Here is an 8,054-nt window from a genome sequence, read left to right as displayed (position 1 = left end):
AGTGGGTATATTTCAAAATGCCTTGTCTAAGTTTATCTCTGGAGAAGGAGATAAAAAGGGGGATTTGTAGAGTTATATTTGTATTTATTCATGTTAGCAAACTATGGATAAGCTTAAAATGAGAATAATTTGGGTAAAACTGTGAGCTGGATATGGGGCCTGTTGACATGTGTTTTTGAGGACAAAGGAAGATGGGGGAAGGTGAGAGCATGTCCTGATTTGCATTCAACTTAGATCTAGCTACCGTGTTTGTGATATTAAGAGAGGTCCCATGGGTTTCTCTGGTGGTTATCAACAGTAGCAGTTAAGTGAATACTGTTCAAACAATACCTGTGTTTGTGTTTTATATTGATTTCGCTGTTTTATCCTTTCATAAATGTAAGGACTACAAATGGCTATAAACATTCTGGGCTGGTTTGAGTAAACAGGGTTGTATTGCTCTGTGGGGGAGGTGTAGGTATGCAGGCCTTGAGACCTTTTGTTGTACCTGTTTGGTTTCCTGCTGGCCAGCGTTGCGTCTCCCAATGAGATGACCTGAAAAGATGACCAGCTGACCTAACACCAAACCCCTCCTTCTTACTCTGGTATATATCCGGTGGATCCCTGGCGTTCGGCCTCTTCTTCACATGCTGCCCTCGGGTGAAAGTAGCTCTGCAGTATGCGAACCAGGGCAGGAGTAAGCCGGCATTACTCCTTAAGCATTACAATATAACTGTAATATATCATGTTGTATTGTAATGATTGTATTGCATTGTCATATTGCCATTAAAGTAGATTATTGTTAAAGGTTACTTTGTAGATATGGATTCCTTCCTGTATTATAACCAGCTTCATAGGAACGCGCGGAGATTTGAAAAGCGGACCAGTTATCCCTCCAAATCCCCAACAGTATATATATATTTGTATAGATGTTGAAACTATACAGAGCTTTGGCAATACTATATGTAACTGAGGTCATTCTCAGGGCCGTATCCAGGATTTCCTAAATACCGAGGTCCAAACGTGCTAGGGGGGTTCGGGGGTATACCCCTGAGCACTTTCATTGTTGTGCACCGACAGAAATGCTAGAGAGGTTCATGTTGTTTATGTTTGCTTTCTCTCATTCCAGGCTTCTTGATTGTTTGCACCTGTCATCCATCCTGTGTCTCCTGTGCTCATCAGTGTCAGCCCCACCCCTGATTGGTCCCACCTGTGTCTTGTCACCCTGTGCTTAAATTCCCCTGTCTCCCAGTGTTCTTTGTCAGTTCGTATTGTCTTATGCTATGGTCAGGTCGATGTTTCTTGTGCTCGTGAAAAGTTTCATTCCTCACTACGTGAGCGCTTTCATTTTTTTCCCGCTATTTTTGTCATCTCGGCTAGAGATTGATAGTTACCCTTTTTGTTGTTCACTGCTGTATTGGAAAATAAAGTATCTTACAAATACTTTACCTCTATCTCCCGGGTCGTGCAATTGGGTCCTACATCCTAAGTGTCTGAGTTCGTAACATTCATGGCAGAGGTGATCGCGATCATCAACGTAAGACCCCTTGTGTCTGTGTCTACTGACCCAGATAAGCCTGCAGTTCTAACCCTCTCAATGCTCCTGACTCAGAAAATGAGTGCGGTTTAAGCACCTCCTGGAAACTTCGATACAGCTCAGTTGTTCGGAAAGCAATGGAAGCAAGTTCAATGCCTTGCTGACACCTTTTGGAAGAGATGGAAAGGAGAGTATCTGTCTACTCTGCAGAGCCGCAGGAAGTGGACACAAGACAAGCCGAACGTCAAAGAAGAGACAGTCAAGCCCATAGGAACGAATGGCCAATGGGTTTGGTTGTTAAGACTTTTCCAAGCACTGACATGAACAAAATAGGCACACGTTGAAATATCTGTTTTATTAATGAACCACTGAAGAGAGGTTCAGACACATACCAAAACATGTCAAGTTTCACCAAGGCTGAGAACACATATGCAGCCTGTACTTTTGAATAAAAACAGATTTTTAACAGATTTTATGTAGGCCTATTTGTGATCATACTGTGTGACCTGCTTGTATGTACTTACACAATAGGTGTACTGTTCTCTCTACTGTATGTGTTGTATTGTCTCAGTGTGAACATAGATTAAAACAGCCAGCCAAACTCTTTTGAGAGACAGGGAATGAGCAGCCATGCTCCTTTATTGACTTATTTGCAGTCCACTGACATTCAAACAGAGTGAAACTATAAGAAAATAAGTTACAAGGCACTTAATGATCTCATACATGCAAGTGTAACATACACAGATTAACACATAGGACCGCTAAGTGTAAACAAGGTCAATATAGCTAATGCTAGTTGTGCAATAAGCATGTGTAGTATAGTATACAGGCTAGTATGGCTAACGCTAGCGCGAATGTTAACACATTTTCTCATTGAGTTTAAACATCTCCAAATTACATTCCATAAACACAATACATGTTACTAATCCTTACAGTGTAAGGCTTACACTTACACTTACAGTCATTGCTTTCTGACAGACTTGACCCTTTTACTCTTGAGGTTGCATATCTCAATCTTTATTTATTTATATAGCACATTTAAAACAACCTTCAGTTGACCAAAGTGCTGTACAGGCAGTAACTACAATATTAAATAACACAATGGGAGAATTAAAAACATAATAAAAAGCACAATAACTAGAAACATATAAAAAATAAATAAATAAAAAACACATACAAATATAAAAATGTAATGTTCAACTAGTATTAAAAGCCAGTGCAAAGAGGTGAGTTTTTAGCTGAGATTTAAAAAGTTCAATAGACTCAGCAGTCCGGATATGTGCTGGGAGGCTGTTCCACAGTCTGGGAGCTGCAACACTGAAAGCCCTGTCACCTCTGGTTTTTTTCCTGCTCCGAGGAACCACCAACATATTCTGCTGAGCTGAGCGCAATGCTCTAGCTGGAGCATGGCGGTGCAACAACTCAGACAGGTAATGTGGTGCCAGTCCATGCAATGATTTAAAAACAACAAGTAAGTACTTGAACTGGATCCTGTAACTGACAGGAAGCCAATGAAGGTCTGCCAAAACGGGTGTGATGTGTTCATAACGTCTCTTCCCAGTAAGAAGGCGTGCAGCCGCATTTTGGACCAGCTGCAGGCGACGGATCAAACACTTGTCAACACCAATATAGAGGGAGTTACAATAGTCTAAACGAGACGTTATAAATAAGTGGATTAGCTGTTCAAATTCCTTACTAGGAAGATAGGCTTTTACCTTGCCCAGAAGCCGCAGCTGGAAGAAGCTTGTCTTGACAACTGAGCTTATCTGTTTATCAAATTTAAAACAGTTGTCAAAGATGACTCCAAGATTTCTGACAGAGGGACGGCTGTAGGAGGCTAAGGGGCCGAGTACACTATTAAAGCCATCCAGGAGTTCAGACTGTCCAAATATTATAATCTCTGTCTTGTTTTCGTTAAGAGTCAAGAAGTTGATTTCCATCCATGATTTTATGTCTTTCAGACAGCTAAGCAAGGCAATCCTAGATTCCTTATTTGCTTTTATAGGCAGGTATACCTGCAGATCATCTGCAAAGCAATGGTAAGAAATGTTATGCTTTTTAAAAATTGACCCCAGAGGTAGTAAATACAGACTGAACAAAATGGGGCCTAGGATAGAGCCTTGTGGGAACCCATATGCTAGTGGGGCTGCAGCTGAAGAATACTGGCCAAGATGCACAGAAAAGGTCCTTTCTGACAGATAGGATTGAAACCATTTTAGGACGTTACCTTTAATACCAACACACAGTTCAAGGCGTGATCAAATAATTTGGTGGTCAATGGTGTCAAAAGCAGCAGACAAATCTAAAAGCACAAGCACAGCAGAATTCCCAGAATCAGCAGTTAAAAGAAGATCATTCAAAACTCTTAGAAGAGCAGTTTCCGTGCTGTGGCGTGATTTAAAACCAGACTGAAACTTCTCTGATATGCAGTTTAAAACAAGGTGTGACTGCAGTTGCGCTAAAACCACTTTCTCTAGGACTTTAGACAGGAAGGGAAGCTTAGAAATAGGTCTAAAGTTGGAGAGAACAGAATGATCAAGGTTCTGTTTTTTTATAAGAGGCTGCACTACAGCGTGTTTAAAAAAGGTTGGAACGTAGCCTGAGGTGAGAGAGATATTTATCAAAGTTAAAATATATGACCCAATAGTATTAAAAACGTCTTTCAGTAGTCTGGGAGGAATACTGTCAAAGGGGTATTGTGAAGGTTTCAATTTTTTAACCACAACAGATAACTCGGACAGTGAAACCAGGTCAAACTGCTCGAAGACAGCTGAGCACACAGGAGACACTGCTGGGTCTAAGGTGATAGGAGGAGGTGAAGATCTGATGGCCAAGACTTAATCATTAAAAAATGAAAGGAACTTTTCACATAGAGTAGGTGATGGCACAACAGTAGTTCAATCAGGAGATGTATGGAATACATATTTATTATCGGTCACATTATATAAATGAAACATAATGATGACAGTTTATCACAAGTGAATGAAATGGTGTTTTGGCGATTAGGCCCAGGTTTTGTAGGATATCAATCGGGAAGGGAAGAACCGTTTCCGATTAACCCCCCTGGGTCTAGACACTGGTGGTGGTGATAAGTGGTTAGGTCCGGTTGGAAGGGAGAAGGTTAAGCTTGGCCCTGAGTTGGAAGCAGGAGGCGAAGGGGTGGAGCCGGGTTGCGCGTTGACACCTGGAAGACAGCTGATAGGAAAGGGGAGAGCATATATAGAGGGATTAACAGGTGCGATAATTAGGCTTGTAAATGGAGTCATGTCATTTAGTGCAGGGAGCGAGTATTGCCATGACGTGCAATACGGAGTGATAGGTCTTCCTGTCTGAACTTGCGCTAAGCTTAATTTCAATCAGGAGAGACGTGATGTATGGAATACATATTTATTATCGGTCACATTATATAAATGAAACATAATGATGACAGTTTATCACAAGTGAATGAAATGGTGTTTTGGCGATTAGGCCCAGGTTTTGTAGGATATCAATCGGGAAGGGAAGAACCGTTTCCGATGAACCCCCAAAAGAATGAAGTATGAAGTACTGAACGTGAAGAATCTTACCTTGTGGGATGCAGTGGAAATCTATGGATGGAAATGAGAGGTTAATAGATTGTGAGAATTTAAACATCTGATGCCTCCCGGGCATCCTTCCTGGACATACAGGGCTTCCCGGACGTACGGGGCATCCCGGACGTACGGGGCATCCCGGACGGGGCATCCTGGATGTACAGGGCGTCCCGGACATACGGGGCATCCTGGACGTACGGGGCATCCTGGACATACAGGGCATCCTGGACATACAGGGCGTCCCGGACGTACGGGGCATCCCGGACGCACCGAGCGACCCGATGTGCGGGGCGCCCGGAACGTGCAGGGCTTCCCGAACGTGCGGGGCAACCTGACTTTAGCAGGGACACATTATACGGACCGGAGGTTAACGACCCGGACATACGGGGCTTCCCGGACGTACGGGGCATCCTGGACGTACGGGGCGTCCCAGACATACGGGGCATCCTGGACATACAGGGCGTCCCGGACGTACGGGGCATCCCGGGCGAACGGGGCATCCCGGACGCACCGGGCGACCCGACGTGTGGGGCGCCCGGAACGTGCAGGGCTTCCCGAACGTGCGGGGCAACCTGCCTTAGCAGGGACACATTTATACGGACCCGAAGGTTTTACAACCTGGACATACAGGGTTAGATATGCAGGAATAAACATGAGCCGCGGGGCGACATACGTGCTGACATGCTAGGAACCACCACCAGTTATATGCATACGTACCAATTTTAAGGTTGGAGAGACCTTTGGATAGCCAGCACAGCATTGAGGTCAGGGCGAATGTAGGATGAGAAAGCGGAGGAGGACCACCGTCCGAGTTGTTGCAGGGATGAGGATGAGACACCTTGATTAGCAGCGGAAGTAGCTGCGCCTATTCTAAAGGAATGCCCCGTGTATAGAAGGGGTGATAACCCGGATTTAATGAGGACTTGTTTTAAATAGATATTGGACTGTCGTTGAGTTAAAGGAAAATTCTCTGAGATAAGGAATAATGGTGAGAGGATTAGAGGTAGGTCTAAGCTGTAGGAATTTGATCATGGATTTATAAGGGCAGAACTGGGAGTCGTTGCGGGCGACGATGACGGAGCAGGCGCCGCCGCATTTGGAGTGCTTAAGATATAAGCTAAAATGGCTGGCGTGAAAGGATATGTCAGAAAAGCTGACGTCTCGATTGACTTCTTCTTTTCTGAGGGACGCTAGTGTTAGATCCAGCGAGTGTGATAATAAATGTGTAGCAATAGTGGAAATCTGAGTGTGCCGCTATGCGGATGATCTCATGCAGATGTCCCCCCCAAAACGGAGGATGTGCGGTGCACGTCCTTAAGTCGGGGAAACCGCGGTCGTCATGAGGCCGGCGGATGCCACCTCCAGATAACGGGAGATGATGGCGTGCCGAAGAATATCCGCATGCAAAGTACGGTTGCCCGATGAGGAAGAGCAACTGTCGTTGAAGACGTTTATGTGGATGCACGCAGTTTGGTTAGAGCAGGGGTGGGGAACCTTTTTCCTCTGAAGGGCCATTTCAATGTTTTCAACATCCTCCGAGGGCCGTACAAATTATTGACCTCTGCTTAAAAAAAACTAAAATCACAGCCCATTCATTTCGCCTTTCTTTCAGGCTGTGCAAAGAAAAAGCAACCTCTTAATCCAGATATTTTACCATGACTCATGCATGCACGTGCACGGTTGTGGCATGACCACCAAAACAGAAAGATATGGACACAAGATGTGTGCAAATGTATTTAGTTTCCTATCCATGTGAACATGATTTAAGTGGGGGGGGACCTAACCTCCTCTATGGGTGTCCGGGGGGCATGCTCCCCCGGGAAGATTTTTTTTTAAATGTTGAAGTTAAAAGCATCAATCTGGTGCACTTTGAGAGCAACATTAGGAGATCTATGGAAACATCTCTCAACACCCATATGAAACAGAACTGTAAGCAGATTTTTCTTTATGGATATTTTACAAATCACTCCCCTTTCAAACTGTATTCTTGTTTATTAATAACAACTTTTTTTTACTATCATAGTATTTTATACCCGTTTACTTTATTCTCTTATTTTTTTATAACTATAACGATCATATAAAGATGTGCCTTTACCTCACTGGTTGGAGAAAAAGCTTCTTATATTCGTTAGCATAGCTAGCTAACCAGATGCTAATAACAAAGAAAGTATTGACTGTATGCTCAGTATGACAGATGAACAGATCGCCACTGGGCTTACAACTAAAGACACAGCCACGCAAAAACTGCGGCATGTGTACGGCTCCTTATGGGTACAGCTTGGAAGTGCCGGAGCGACGTTCTGGTGCTCTCCGTCAGAACTGCACCCCTGTCAGACGAGACATGTACCACGTGATGACACGTTAGGCTCGTGTTGTGTTCAAGGACCCTGACCTTGGCCAGGAAAAACAGGCACTCGCTTTGTTTAATTTGTTTGCGGTCTAGATTTCTTCAACTTTTTTCTTTTTTGCGTGTGTTTATAAATTACCTCGAGGGCCGTACCAAATGGTCTCGCGGGCCGTATACGAGGTTCCCCACCCCTGGGTTAGAGGAACGTTAATACCATGAGCTTGATGTGATGCCTCGGAACTCCAGGTGTGTGACTGGGCCTATAGTTCCTCATGATTAGGAACGCTGTGCTCCTGGAGGATTCTCTTCTTCTTTCTTCTTCTCTTTTCCCAGTTGAGCGGAGTTATAGGTTAGTAATGTTGTATTTGAACACTATGCGTAAAGGCAACGCATGAGGAGATCTCCCTGAGCAGTGGGTGATTTGAACTAATAGCCGGTGCACACGTAGTTTCTCCTTACTTATTTAAGGCTGAAAGAGTTCCGCTGAACGATGATGGGAACTTTAAAGCGCGTCGTTAATATCTGCTTTGAAGAGCCAGCCTTGGCCTGCACACTATTAAGATTACATTATCTCCGTGCGTAGAAAGGGGGGAACATTGACCTTTGTCATCGAGATTGC

The sequence above is a fragment of the Gymnodraco acuticeps genome, unplaced genomic scaffold, assembly GCF_902827175.1.
Source record: "Gymnodraco acuticeps unplaced genomic scaffold, fGymAcu1.1, whole genome shotgun sequence".
Classification (NCBI taxonomy): Eukaryota; Metazoa; Chordata; class Actinopteri; order Perciformes; family Bathydraconidae; genus Gymnodraco; species Gymnodraco acuticeps.
Note: the sequence above shows the minus strand (reverse complement) of the source record.